Here is a 15948-nt window from a genome sequence, read left to right as displayed (position 1 = left end):
CATTGATTTCTATGGAATAAACTTGCTGAATCTTTTAAAAGTGACAGTTTGACTTGTGTATGTTGGACTGCTGTCATTTTGCCCTTTTTATTCAAATACATATTGTCTATTTTTCTAAACTGGTGTGGACTCCTTTTGTAGTGTGTTCATCGTGTTACTGTGTGTGTGTGTGTAAAAATACTTAACACATTGCCTCTGAAATAAGCCTGAAAGGTTGTGCCAATCTATCAAAGGTGAAAGCAGGGGTTATCTTAGCTGTATGAGTCCTGTACCCTGACAGGAGTGAGGGTCCCTACTTGGACAAAGTTCAAACCACTGCCAACTAACACCATTGTATACAGAAAAATCGATTATAAAAATGTCATACCAGGGCATGTAGATTTCCTGTTGTTTATGCCAATGGGCTGATATTTTAGACAACGATAATTTGGACACAATCTTTATGTCAGCAGATATTCTGACAATGGTATCTCACCATTCAACAGGTTTCTGGCCTAAGGACAAACTCAGTTTCATGAAATGACTAAATTATATCTTACCAATTCAAATGAGTTTTTATTTGTTAAGGAACTCCTACGAAGAGCCACAAAAATACATCAATACAATAAAAAGACATATTTTAAATACAATACAATTTTTTTTCCCTTTTTGTTTTTCTAAAATACACCAGTAGATTACAAAGTGAGAAGAAGGAGAGACATAGTTTGTATACAGTGCAAAATTCTTCGGTGTCCAACCATTAGACTTTACAACCTGGTAGATAGACTTTTAAACATTTCCAAATCAATAGTCAGAAACGTTTTTAAAAATTGGAATATCCTATGACAGACCATTTCATTTGGTGGGGATAAAACAAAGGTTTGCACCTACTGAGCAGAATGAATATTACATTTAATGAATGATGATCTTAAAAACATACGCCTTGCCCATTGTAATGCAGGACACATAAATAGCACATGACTGAGATCCTGGATTTGTATATGACATAATTCACAAATTCTCTTGGGATTTTATCCCATATACCAGTAACTTCTCTTAAGGGCAACAGATTGATTCTCAAAAGAAGTATCAGGCTGTGGTCTTTTCGCCAAGGCACTCCCACAAACCACCTCATTGCAGGACTTAGATTGACTTAAAACTATATCTCTTGCCGTACTAATCGAACTTGCGGACTTCTTTAAAAATAACTTCAGTGCAGGCTTTGGCATGGATGAATCACTATTTAGACTGAGCCCAAATATGTCATTTGTGTAAGCAAATGATCTAAAGAATGCTGATTGATCCTTTCCATTCTCAAGGTGGCCCTAAGAGAGCCCTCATCCCCCCAAGGAGAGAGCATTCCCTCACCTCAGGACCGCTGACAGAGATAAAACATAGACCAAATTCTAAGCATAGAACATGTGGGACAGCCAGAGAGTTTAAAACGGAAGAACCGGCCTTCAACCTTATCAAAAGCGAGCCAATAATTATTATCCAGTACTTCTGCAGCATAAGTTAATGAAGGAGGAATTTTAACCTTGAATACTGACAGAACATGACTACAATGGTGTCTCCCACAGGTTTTATGAAATTTGTTTAGAGCTCCAGCCTGGGAGTCAGCCTTACCAACACACAGCTTAATGTGCTTTGAATCTCACCCATTTTTTAAAAAACCTTTCCCAGGTACAAATTTGAGGCAACCAATTCTAGTTCTTCACGTCCCAGCAACCACTTATACCCTTTCTTTATTTTATGACCTTTCTTGCAGAAGACTAAGATTTTGCTTTTAGAAATATTAATTTTCCAAAAATGGTCCTCTGCATATTTAGTTAGGGCAGCCAGTCGATGTTGCAAGCCAATAGGCGATAAATCGAAAATTGCAACGTCATCTGCATATAGTAAGGAGCAGATGGACAATGTACCAATTCTAGGTGCATCCCCCTTACTGAATTTAATGCGCCGGGGAGATCATATATATAAAAAGAAAACAAAAGAGGGGCCAACAGGCAGCCTTGCTTATGGCCCTTATCAGTTTCAATCCTACAAGATAGATCCAGCAGACCTCCCATCAGCATCTGACACCAGGTTTCTGTATGTAGTTCTATTAAGAGCCCCAGGAGATTGCATGGCATACCGAGATGGTGAAGCTTTCTCCACAGCGTTTGACGATCCACTTTATTAAAAAAAGTGGAGAAATCAATGAAAGCCATATAAACTGGCACGTCTAGTGTGAATACATATTTCTCTATGATGGTCTGGACAGCTGCAATGTTGTCTAGGGTTCCATGGTTCTTTCTAAAGGCAGCCTGTTCTGGTGGTAAGATGTTCTGGTCATGGGCCCATTGCTGCAGGTGACAGAGTATACTTTTTGCAAATAATTTGCCCAAAGCGACTAACAACGCAAACTGTCTAAAACTAGTAGGTAGACTTTTCAGGCCCTTTGTGTACAGAGGAACTATGATACTCCCCTTCCAAGAGGAGGGAATATTAATTGTTCGAAAACAGAAATTAAACAATGGTGCCAAAAGAGCTACCCATGCCACTGGCTCCTTTTTAATCAACACAATCGGGATTCCATTCAGCCCTTGTGCGCCAGAGGTTCTAGCATTCTTTATGTAACCCACTACTTCATCCCTTGACAGGGGACTATTTTCCAAAAAAGAAGACTCCTCTATGGCGAGCATCAAAAAAGGTACTAGACTGTTATTTTTATATAATAGTGAAATATAGACCACCCACTTCCTTTCTGGAATGGGGATGGGAGAGCCCTCTGTCTTGAATCGCAATATTCTGCGATCAGATGCCAGTATTTCTTTCAGTCTTTGGCTCTTGCGGCTTCCCTCAACCCAATCCATTTGGCATCAAACTCCCTTCTCTTTTCTCTGAGTTTTTAATGACTTCTTACAGCTTAAGGCGATTGATTTCCTGTCATTTGCCAATCGAAATTTGTAAATGTTGTTTACGGACTAAACGGTTCATTTCTTGATTTAATACTTTCAGCAAGGGCAAACCCTGGTTTGCCATACGGTGGCCATCAAAATCACAACTTACATTTTTTATCTCCTTCATTTTGGCTTTGAAGAACTGTATAATGTTTACAAAAGCATGGCCTTGCTGTTCTACGTGAATTTCCTTCACTATCACACCTACTTCAGCGGTATTTTTTGGCGTCCAAAAGGTACGTCTATTAACTTTATTAAAAACCACCGAGCCCTGGTCCAAGTTCCCTTCATTCAGTGCAGGTAGATTAACGGCTATTGTCAAACCTATTACCCTGTGGTCACTCCATACTGATTGAAAAACAACTACGTTTTCACATGCCCCAAACATTTGGTTGGAGACAACCACGTAGTCCAATAGGCTTTGTGTGTAATGGGAATTAAAAGTAAATTGTGCTATTTTATCGACCATTAACCTCCCATTTAAAATGACCAAGTGCATGCTTCTGTTACTATCAAGCAAGAGAAAACCCTGTTTGTCCGTTTTTATTTAATTTGATAGTAAAGAATCTGAATATGCCAGCTGTCCTCTTTATCTGGATTGGCAAGTATCTCCAATGCAGAGTTGGAGATTTTCGTATTCAAATCTCCCAATAATACCACGAAGTGGCATTCTTCCATGGTAGCTATCTCATAAATATATGGAAAGAGTGTACTCAATAAATGGTCGAAGTTTCTCCCAGGTGGGATATATAGATTTGCCACCAGGAAGAAGGTAGGACTGCCAGATTCTCCCAAACAAGACAGCTTAAGGTAAATGCAGAGATTTGATGGATGGCGAAAGACTTTCTGATTCCAGTTAATCGAGTTATTGAGCAAGATGGAAATCCCCCCACTGGCATGTCTCCTTTCGGAGTGCTTGGCATAACAAGAGAAGACAAAAAAGCCATCACAATCAAAATCTTTGCACAACCAGGTTTCTTGTGAACATATAATTGAAGGATTCAAGGATTTTAAAAAGTTCAATTTCTCTTCTTTATGACCCAAAGCAGCCATATTCCAGGACAGAAGTACCCCCCCTGGCTACCTCAAAGGAATGCTTCTTTCTACTATTCAGGGCTTTTGCAACCCATCTCCACTGGGCCAAATCGTCTTCTATGTCTATGTCCTGGCAGGTGCCTAGGACATCTGACATTAGATTTATTGAGCGACCCCTTTTATTTAATGAGACCATAATATTTTTAGCATTACCCAAGGGGACCTCTGAGTCGGGACCTATAGTGTCTAATACCACAGAATAACCGGCCCTCTGTACTTTCGGGCACCGCATTGTAGGACACATAGTGAGATATTCCTTAGATTCTAATACAGGCATTAGATACAGCCCTCGTCTTAAGAAATGCTCACAATTCTGCATGACCAAGTTGGCCACAATCAGAGAGCTAAAGATAACTCTAGAATAGAAAAAGCTCTCATGCAAGTTAATCTTCATGAGAGCAATATCCCTACTTTCTATCAACTTTAATGCCTTTATTTTGAAAAAAAGCTTCAGAATTAATCATCTGTTTATCGGACAGGATTCACCATCAAATAGCTAAATAATATCCATGATGGGAGAAGAAACATTCTGCACCACATTATCTTTCTTTGCAGCGTCTCTTGGAGGGATCCATAGAGGCACTCTATGACCACGACTAACAACTTGTACCTCCTCATTAGACTGAATCGTCAGGTGCGACACAGTAGTGGTGATTGGAATATCTGACTTTATATTATATGATGATATTGTCCCTATAAAAGTTCTATTAGGTCCCGTCTGTGAGTTGTCCATTGTTTGCGGCCCCACCTCTAAGTTGGCATCCACTCACGCCCCCAAAACTCTGGACCATGTCTGGTGTATGGCAGCCCCACCTCTCCTTAGAGTTCCCCTACCAAAGGGAATGCATGACTGGCTAGTCTGGAGAGAATGGGGTATTTGTGGAGACTGCAACAATAGACTCGATGGAATTGCTGCCGTTCCTATAGCCCCCACTCTCCCGTCTGATGTCGAATGCACTGTAATCGGGTCCCTGTGATCACCCTCCTCAGCTGTCAATTTGAGACCTCCCTCTTCCATCATGGTCTAAAAATCACTCTGGTTATCAGGGATCTGTGGGAAATGCAATGTTGACATTTTCCGTTTAGGGAATCTTCTTGTCTCTTTATGTTTCTTTTTAATATTTTTCCCTTTAAGGTTTGTTGCAAGACCTCCCCTCTTCCTAGCTTTTGATCCTCTTTTCCCTGATGAAGTAGGGGTTTGGGCCTGTGAGGTGGATGGAGTTGGGGCCTTCCCTTCCATCTCTCCCCTGCCTTTTTGCCCGACATAACCCCTGATTTTCTCATCTTTCTCGTTATATCTACTGCCCCCCTTTTTTCCCTTGATGAACAAAGGGTAAGATTTTAGTGTGACATTTCCCAAGGGGGGGCCCACTATGGTCTCCCCAAATAGTGAGCTTAGACAAAGCTCTTCCTTTTCAAGATTACACAAAGGTTTAATGGGGGGGCAATAGGAAAATGGGTATTCCTGCTTGAACAGACATATTTCTCTGCTCTCTCCGTGGGACAGGAGAAAGAGGCCTAACATCTGTCTGTTCTCCCATTTGCATTGATATCTTAGGCGAAGGTTTGATGGTATCAAATTTTGTTACCTTTTGCACTTCAGACAACATTACAGAAATCATTTCCAGCATATGATCTGAATTTAATACAGATTTCTCCATTAAAGACAAAATGCAACTTAGTATTCTTCCAATACAGACAAAATCTTCCCTTGGGTTAAGTTTGTCACATGCCATTACCTTCTCATCCATAGCAAAATTGCCCCCCCCCCCCCGGAATCCTCCAGGGGTCCTCTGGAACACACAGGTACACAGTAATCACATAGTCCTTTGTCAGTGTCCCCCTGCTCCGGAGAAACAACAGATGCAGCCACAGTAGTACAATTTATTGTTTCCCTATTCAGAGGAATATTTAGTTGACTCTGCTGGTTAGGAATATGTTGCGCACTCAGTTTTGCATACAAGACAGTGACTGATGCGGTGTATGTACCAGCAGTAGGGTGCTCTATGTTTGATTGGTTCAGAAAAATTTGTTGTTCGCTCTGCTGGCTCTGTTGGGTTGAATGGTGAGCACAAGAACCGGGGCCTAGGTTTATGCATCGGTGGGTAACAGATGGTTGCACGCTAGAGCCGTCCTCCCCTCCTAAATTTGTCTGGTCTATGGCCCCTTTGCAATACTTTATCTGGCGCCCCGCAAAACCACCAGGTTTCCTCCGTACTTCCCCCATAGACGAGGGAGGAGGCGTTGCTGGGAGAGGCTTAGAAAGCAGGTCTTCTTGACCCAATATTGCCTCCATAGGAGCATTCCAAGGTGTTTTTCGAAAGAAGCCACTAATGACTGGCTGGGCTTTATAAAAAAAATGCTGTAGATGTCTGGTTCCGCTATAAGATCTCCTTAATCTACTTATACAGCTTGGTGACGAGGAAATGCACGACCAGAGCGTAATTGTTTCGAGAACCTCCCGCACCAGCGTACTTGACTGTCAAAAGAAACAAGCCCTCACCTCCACTCAATTGCTTGGTTAATAATGATTCAGTGATTCAGTTGTCAACCTGATCCCGCTCGCCGGTGAGACTTGCTGTTTACTGCTACTTGCGGCTTCCCTTTATTTCTGCGGCTGATAACAGAGACCCCGCTCAGGTAGTGCACAGAAGGCGCATGGCAGCAAGCACACCATACAGGATGAGGAGGAAATGAGAAGAGACAGGTGGGAACGCCACAGAGACCAAGCTTCCCCTGCTCCCCCTGCCTTCCTCCCTCTTTACCACGGTTCGCACACCGCACCTGGCGCTTACTGGTGTCTCGTCAGTGTCTCATCAATGACACCTCAGGCTCAATAGCCACAATAATCTCAAAAGTCTCAGTGGCTACCCCAACTCCTCCAGCATAATCTGAGCCAAAAAATTGTGTTGAAGCTTGAAAGCCAAAACACTATCCGCCCAGCTACTCGGAGTCCTTCATAGCACCTTATTTGCCTCCTGACGCTTTAAAAAGCGTTAGTGCCCCCCCTTGGCACGTTGTACTCCTGCAGCCCCTCAGCCACCAGCAAGGAAGTCTGAGAAACTCCACTGACTGCCACTGACTGCCAGCTCGGGGATAATCAGCTGGTCAGTCCGCTCACATTCATCGCAGCAGTCAGCAGTCAAAAACCGTGGGAACCCCTCTAGTCAAGGGCTCCACAGCTGGCGCTAATAACAGCCTGGCCCATCCCACAGGTCGCGGCTGGACAAAGACGCTGGACAAAGATGCCTGATGTAACAGGTGTATTGGTGTAAAACACTGTCTGTATCCGCTGGGCTGGCTGGTCTGACGGCGGGCACTTGGCGAAGGCACTGGAAGGGAAAAGCCACCCGATAACCCCAGACCGCTTTTCCAGCGTTTCCTGGTGTTTCCGTTTTGCGACTCCCTCGCTACCTCCTTCATTGCTGCTTGAGCAGTTCAACAGCTCAGATGGCTCGGTTGGCTGGAAATCAGGACTGGAAAAAATATCTTACCAAAAAAGGGCAATTTCAAAGGTGAGTCCATATGCAAGACTTCTCTGGATATTTGTCTGCCTAGTTAAGTGTAGCAAGCAACATTATATTTAAACTATGTGCTAGCTAGGTCATACCCAATTCACTAACTAGTTCAATGTCAATACTGACTGGAGCAAAATGTCCACAATTTCGAGTGAAGGTACTGACATGACTTAATAAGGAGTAACCTAAGTATATGCTAACTATTGCAAACACAAAGAGATGATGGACGGAGTGCTGAAACTTTTCAAACACTCACTCCATCATCATTCTTTAGCTCACTTCGCCAGCTCAGGTCAGACCCAGATATATACAAATCAATCTTGACCCTGTGCCTCATGGGAACAGTCCAGCACGAACTGCTAAGCCAAGTCTTCCCTGAACCGGGAACAAGCATCCAGGGACCAGTTTTGGTGCAATACCCCTCTTCAGCCAGGCTAGCTTTAATCCAGGGGCAAAGTGAGCAAGAGTCCGACGTCTGGGAATTCCCTGCCAACTTAGGTAGAAAAAAACAAACACAAAGACATGATGGACGGAGTGCTGAAACTTTTTAAACACTCACTCCCAGTCACAGATCTGGGTTGAATCCATAATCATTCTTTAGCTCAAACTCTGTGAGGTTGAAGTCAAGAGTATTGGCATTGGCAGGTTTCAAGTGAAGTGGAACTGTACGGCGTGTGACATTCTCAGGTCAAAATGCAGGCAGCAGGCTCATTGGCGGTTGTCCAACGGTGTTGGTGAGACAAGGGCTGTTGTTAAAGTGAGGCGGTGCTTGTCACACTGCTGGCAGATCATGGTGCAAGCAGCAGCGTTGTCGCTGCTGAATCCCTGTGGTCTGTAGACCCAAGGCTGCAGTGAAAGTTGGGGCAATACAGTGTGTGGGGTCCACAGGTTGCGGTGCAATCAGAGGTGTTGGTTGCTAATCTGAAGCTGATGGTGCTGGCATCGGTAGGTCTAGACTGCGGTCCTGAAACTTACGAGCGGTGCCCCAGACCCCGGTGCTGGCAGCGGCATCGATTGTCAGCTTGTAGCATCTTCGTCAGTGACACCAGGGCGGCGATGTTCAGCAAGGCGGTACGGAGTGCGGTGCCCGCAAATTATGGTGTAAGCAGTGGCTCGATGCTGGAGTCAGACGTCATCGTCAGTGAGACCAGGGTTGCAGTGCAAAGTGTGGTGGTGCCATCTGTGGTGCCTTTAGGTTAAGGAGTCAGCAGCAACATTGTTGACGGTGTCGGGTTGCTTTTTCCCTCTGTGGCAGCTGAAGCATACAGTTCCAGATACATGTACCCAGAGGAAGGTAAAGTCTTTGCTGTTCATTAGACTTCTTGAAAAAGGGCAAACTCTAGCTCAAGCCCTTGGAGATACCCAGAAATCGACAGACAGAAGCAGCCACTGGCAGGCCAACACAGCAAAGCACACAGGAAAGGGATAGTCTCTCCTTACAGATTCTCCAGCCCTTCTTCTTGGCAGGTTGCTTAATCCCAAAAAGTTCTAAAGTCCTGGGGACAAGGCCACAATAGCTTTACCACATTTCCATTTGAAGTTGGTATAAACAAAGTTCCTCTGGCATACATAAACCAGTTCTGCTTGGCTCAGGCCACGTTCAATTCAGGAGGGGAGACAGCTTTGTGACAGGCAGCCACAGCTCATTCTGGTGAAAGTGATAACTCCTCCCACTGCTCTAAATGCAGCCAGGTCTTATCAGCCTGGCTATGAGCCACCTGGGAAGGGCAAGACACACCTCAACTTCTTTCGTGTGTCTTTCTAGTATGGCTGCACATGCCCAGCTCCTGTCACTCTCAACCCAAATGCTAAATACACAAACAGGCAGAGACACACAGGATGATTTAGCGAGAAAACGCCCACTTTCTAAAAGTGGCATTTTCAAACACAGAATTTCAAAACCACCTTTACTAAATGCCCACTTTCTGAAAGTGGCCTTTTCAAACCAAGAATTTCAAAACCACCTTTACTAAAAGGTGTGTTATTAAATTCTGGGTTCCGAGAACCTAACTCAATTTCTCTATCTTGTCCTAATTGAAAGTTACACATGCAAAACTTTACAGTGCAGCTCCTTTGGTAGCCTATGTATGGATAGCCTTTCAACAGAGAGAACAAAATACCCATTATTTCACTATCATGACATGTAAAACACACCTTTACATGCCCTACCTTTCACATACACTGCACCCTGCCCATAGGGCTACATTGGACCTACCTGAGGGGTGCCATACATGTAGGAAAAGGGAAGGTTGGGGCCTGGTAAGTGGGTGCACTTGCCAGGCCGACATGGCAGTAAAAACGTCATGCAGACACTTCAGTGGCGGGTCTGAGACACCTTTGGAAGGCTACTTGTGTGTGTGGCAGAACCAGTGCTGTAAGCCCACTAGTAGCATGTGATTTACAGGCCCTTGGCACACACAGTGAACTGTTCTAGGGACTTACTAATAAATCAAATATCCTAATCATGGAAAACCATTCATAATACAATTTACAGTATGAGCACTTATACTTTAGTACTGAATAGCAGTGAAAAAGTTTGCAGAGACACTAAACCAGCAAAAGCAAAGTCCAGCGTATCATCAAAGACAGGAGGTCAAAAAGCAAAAATACAAGGAAAACAGCCAAAAGATGACAGGTCTAACAGTCACACACAATAGAGTGCTTAGGTGTGCCTGGATGGGCCATCACTGGCAGGTCAGAAGAGCAGAGCTCAGCACAACCCTACTTACACTTGAAAAGGTTGTGCCTTGCCTCCAAACAAAGGACTATATACCCCCATGTAGTTAGTCTGGAGCCAGGGAAGGCAGGATGCCTGTGGACTTCAAAGGGAAACCAATAGAAGCGTCTTTCACTTCCAAGGTCGATCTGGGTATAAATATTTGGACTCAGACACCGATTCTTAAGTAAACTTTTGAACCTGTAGATATTCTGCTAAGAAGAAGGCTTGTTGTGCTGCTGATAGGACTGCCACTATACTGTATTGCTGTCTTTGCGAACTGTTATCTAGAGTGTAATGTGTATACTACAAATCCCATAATGCAATTCATGAGCATTTGCAAAAAGAGGGACTTTTGAGCGTTTGCATTGGGCAAAATCCATTTTCCTATGAACAATAGCTCTCCAAACATTAAGTGCTCTGGTTTGAGATGCCGAGTTGAGTCACAACCAGCATGGTGCACAAGATGAATATTCCTTCTTGTTTTTGAGTGAAAAGTAAGTCACCGTTTTGCCCCTGTGTTTGTTTGGTTAAAAATTACAATACTAAAAAACATACGACTGTAGGCTTAAATGCGCTTACGTTTGGACTTCTTATAGATAATATCTATGAGGGAAAGCACGCCCGTATTTGAGCAAAAGGAAAGTGCATTACATCCAGAGTTTTGAATTGGTGAAAATGCAGTAAAGTAAGTTCGCTTGTTAATAGTGTTTGTAAGTGCTTCATGCATTTTGCCTGTTAGGATAATTGTAAAATGAGGACAATATTGTTTTTTCATTTGTAGAATAAAGAGTCTTTAAGGAACTCAGTCCTACCCATACTCTGCAGTAAAGGTACATATCTTTTTTGTGCTTCCCTCTGGGGGTGTAAGTCGAGAGTAGAAGTAGATATATTCAATACTTTGGTTCTTTCTTTTCAGAAATGTATACTGGCAAAGTGTTAAGGGAGCCTCATAGGCAGTAACATAAACAAGTTCAGTGGCAGAAAAGCCAAAAACTCTTGGAGTAAAAGAGCTGGAGCCGCTGCTCCAACTCTAGAAAACACGTACTCACTAAGTTAGTTACATGTACAAGAGAGAGAGTCAGTTCGGGTTGACGCTGTTTTTGCATCGTTTATTTATTTTGTTTTTTGTTGACTATCTGGTCCATTTATATGAAGCCCTGATGATAGTCCCCGTACTATTCGCCTGGGTCTTGAATTGAAACGCATTTGCATTTTGGGAGGTATTTAGTTCATTCGGAATGTGGCGAGTGTTGAAGGAAACTATTGGATAAAGGATTGATGCACTATTCAGATACTCTATTGACGCTGGAGCTGGAATAACACATGTGGTTCATAACAATGGATATTTTCATGTTTAATACTAAATTTTGTTTATGATGTGAATTTTTCTAAAAAAGTATTTTGCATCAGATTCATTTATTAATTAATTTGCTGATTTTGTCATGTTACAAGCTGTTGCTAATTATTTTTTCACATTGTCTAAGTCCATTTTTGTCTTTAAGTGTATGTTATTGTGAATTGTATATGCGTGTAAGTTCATGTGTGAATTTGAGAAGTCTGTGTTTCTTTTTCAGTCCCAAACATTTTTTTTATTAACTTTCAAAGAAACAGGAATGGTCTAATAAAAATTCCATTCGGACAGATAAAAGAGTTGACTGTTCATTACTCCATGAGTAGTAAGAGTGTACGGTAGTACGGAGCTGGGTTCATTGTTTTGTGTTCGGAATTTTGAATAGCCCTACCTGGCCCCGGTCCTTTGGGCTTAACCTCTACAGGTATTTGCAACTTTTTAAAAGTGACATTTTCAGAATTGCAGTTTACAATCTGACTTCACCATAAGTTTGGATTTTAAATTGGGATTCAAGAGACACCAAGCATAAAAAGTCTATCTCTTCACAACTGGGTATTACCCTTATAAAATGTAATAAGGTAATTCAAATGTTATCCGATGACAAAGATAGGCTTTCCAGTAGTGATAAAAGCAAATTTGAGGGCTTTTCAAAAGCAGGACATGTAAAAGTTTAAAAGTACATGCCCTGCCTTTTAAATACATTTCACTCTGCCCTCTGGTTTGTCCAGGTCCTATATGAGGGATGATGTATATGTATAAAAAGTAGACCTGAGCAGAGATTGCGGTGTTCTACCGTGTGGGATTCTGAGAAGTGACAAAAAACCTCCGCCGTGCTCGGCAGAGTTCCGCAAGTGGTGTAGTGTCGTAAGTCACACTGATATTTAGCACCAAGAGTTTGTCTTGCACTGTAAAATCATTGCGAATGGCACCACACGCAGTGCAAGAGGGTGTCGCTTCTTTCTACTGTTTGAGTAGATGTTCTACTTGAGTGAGAGCTGCTTCAAAGTGAGTTGCAGGTTTCTCAACACGAGCGGTAGAAATCTGTTGCGACCACCCGCGTTGAGAAATCTTGCCAGAAGGTGGTCTAGTAAATGATTGTCCTTGCTCACACTCACCATCTTAACACTGGCGAGCTTCACAAGAAACAGTGGAGAAGGAAGGCAAAACGTTGTGGAGAAGACCACCCTATGGCTGGCAGGTCTAACATGCACCATTTGAAACCCTTTTCCCAAATCATTCTTTGGTTACTGGTGGCTACCCACAAATCTAGTAACAATAATGCTAACGCCCTAAGCAACTGCAACCAGTGCTACATGTTTTAAAATACATTGTTTGCTAGTGATTGACACAGACATTAGATCCCAAAATTCCACACACTGCCAGTTCTTTCACCCAATGTGAATTACAATGCCACATCTACCATAGTTGATATTTTGCATTTATATGGTGATCAATCAACCTTTAGCATGTTATTTCAATTCCTTTGGGAGTTCAGGGATGCTTTTTTTCAAATGGTTCCGATCATTCTGCTTACATTTGCTTATATTTCTTGAGCTCAAACTCTGAATCTACTGTTGTAGTTTGCTGAGTCCTTCTTTTATGAAGCCATTCATATTGCCAACCAGCCAAGCCTGCACCGGCTCCACGAAAGAGCTGTAAAAGTGCGCCCAAGAGGGACAGGAAGAAGTGCAAGAGAAGCAGAAAGAGGAGCACTGTCACCTACATTTACAAAGTGATGAAGCAGGAGCACCCGGATACCGGAATCTCCTTCAAGGCTATTGGCATCATGAACTGGTGATGTGTGTTTTAAAATTCACCATTACATACATATTATCTAGGAAAAATGATTACACATGACATACATGGACTAGAACAACGAAAGCAGATAGCGATATGTGTTACTCAACATGAAGATAACTTTGTCAAAAATTCAAAATGGCTAAGAGAAATGGATTCAAATGGGGAGAGGATGTGGCCTAACCGAGAGGGTGGTCGACCTCGAATCTGGGGAACCATGTTTGAGTCTTGGCAACGATGCTCAACATCAGCTGATTCGGGGCAGATCACTTCTTCTCCCTGTGCCTAACAAAATGAATATGTCTGTCTGTAAACCAACTGGTGCTGATGTAAAGTGCTCTAATACCTTCAGGTCGAGTTTGCGCTATATAATACTCCGTTAAAAATTGGTTACAAAACTTGATCAAAAATAAATGATGAAGTACCTGAACATATGTATTAAAACATGAAGGTAGGGAGGGATGTGAGATGCTAAGAAAAAACTATAGGGTTGGAAAAAAAGCTTTATATGATGTGGGTGCACAAGAATGAGAACAAGATTACTAAGCATACTACAATTTTATTAAATAGTGAAAAGGTACATGGGCATAAGGTTAGTGTTAGTTTGAGTATGCATTAAACTTGGCCTACCTCGTGGCTTTCGTTCTCCCAGTATCTGTGTCTTCTCTTTTCTAGTTTATGTATCGGCAAGAGTCAATCTGTTTTGACAACCTTTTAAAACTCCTGGAAGTACCCAAGGGAAATAGAGTAGTGATTTGATTCATTCTTCTCTGTGTCGAGAATACTGCAGCTCTTAGCCAGGGGAAGAAAGACTAGAGAAACACTTAGCCGGCTGCAAGGTAATCTATCCTGTTTTATTTAATAAATAATTTCTCAACACAAATGAACTCTTTTCCGAGACGATTTGGATGGAGCTGACTAGCGCAGTTGTTGCATTGCTTCCTGTATGCTTCTTTGCAGGCGAATGTAGTGCTCATGAAATGTGCAGGATTGATTGCACTTACAGCTTTAGTCCTACTTTCAGCCAGAAGAAGTAATATTCCTAGGAAAGACCAATGAAGTATTTACTTCGTCAAAATGTCGCTTCCGATTTGTCAATGATTTCCCTTCGGAAATCAGGCAGAATCAATGCATCAGTGTGCTCTCAAATTATCGATATCACAATAAAGTGTACTTGTATTCAAGCTCTCTCTAATTACCTTTTATTTACAATTAATACCATAGCGGAAAAGCAAATGAACATAACTCCAGTCAGCTCTCCTCATACCCCTCTTTTCATTCCTACACCATCCTACTAGAATCTAACTGTAATTGATTTGGGTTGTTGGTTGAGGAGGGTGTGAGCCCTAGTCTAATAGCAGCCACAATCCCTGTCAGGGTGAAACAGTGCTTAATTTGTGCAGGTGGTTACCAGTGCTCGGCAACAACACTCAATTGTTAGCACCAACTCTAGTTAAGACCGCCAGATGGTGGTGCTAACTTTTTAAATTTGAGATCAGCACAACAACCATGTTTTTTAAGTCAGAATACATCGAAAATTAATGATACCGGCCTCTCATGCCAATATTATACGTTTTTGTGGCTTTAAATTGTCTGATTTGCCACTCTTGGATGAGTGTGATGGTTAGGTGATATGTTGGTACTGTCATTGGAAGCGCGAGCAGGGTATGGGTGGTGCAGGCTTCAGGGCCTTCCTAGAAGTGCCCTTGCACTAAATTGTTAGGACCTTCGTAGAAGTGCCCTTGCACTTAATTGTTTAGAAATTAAGCACTGAAACACAAGCCAACCATAAATTAACCTGTGCTCAACCGCAGCCGCGGCCTGTAGAGTGAGTTCGGTGGGGCAGGGAGGCGGTGCGGGGGAGGGGCAAGGTGGACAGTGGTAAACACCGGAATATGGACAGTTTCAGGTAAGTAAACAATGTAATAAATAAAACGAATTTTGTAGCGCGTGCTGCATCGCATTTTGCGATGCATCGTGCGCTACGAAATTCGTTTTATTTATCAAATTGTTTACTTACCTGCAATTATCCATATTCCGTTGTTTACCACTGTCCACCCTGCCCCTCCCCCGCACCACCTCCCTGTCCCACCGAACTCCCTCCACGGGCCGTGGCCGCTCAACCCTCTGGTAGCTTGGCACAGAGCCTAACTTAGAGGCAGTGTGAAAGAATTTGTGCAACACTTCAAACTGTAAAAAACACACAAGAAGGATCTCACACCAAGTTAGCAAAGTAGAACATTCTTTAATAAATAAAACAAGACCAAAACAACAAGGGCCAGATGTACTACCGGTAAATCGGCCCGTTTGCTACCTCAAAATAGATCGGCCTTACTTACAAACCCTATTTTGCGAGTCGGTAACCTATTATCGACTCGCAAAATAGGGTTTACGACTTGCTATTCGGAAGGGGCGTGCCAATAACGTCCCTTCCTAATAGCGACTCGCACTTCAATGTAAGATTGTTTTGCGGCCGCAATACACTCGCAGTTTACCACCCCTTCCCCTGTGTGAATGGCATTGGAATATTTTTTTTAATTAAGAGCA

This window comes from Lissotriton helveticus, chromosome 11 (assembly GCF_964261635.1).
Source record: "Lissotriton helveticus chromosome 11, aLisHel1.1, whole genome shotgun sequence".
NCBI classification, from domain to species: Eukaryota; Metazoa; Chordata; class Amphibia; order Caudata; family Salamandridae; genus Lissotriton; species Lissotriton helveticus.
The sequence above is the reverse complement of the archived record's forward strand: the minus strand, read 5'-3'. Positions refer to the sequence as shown.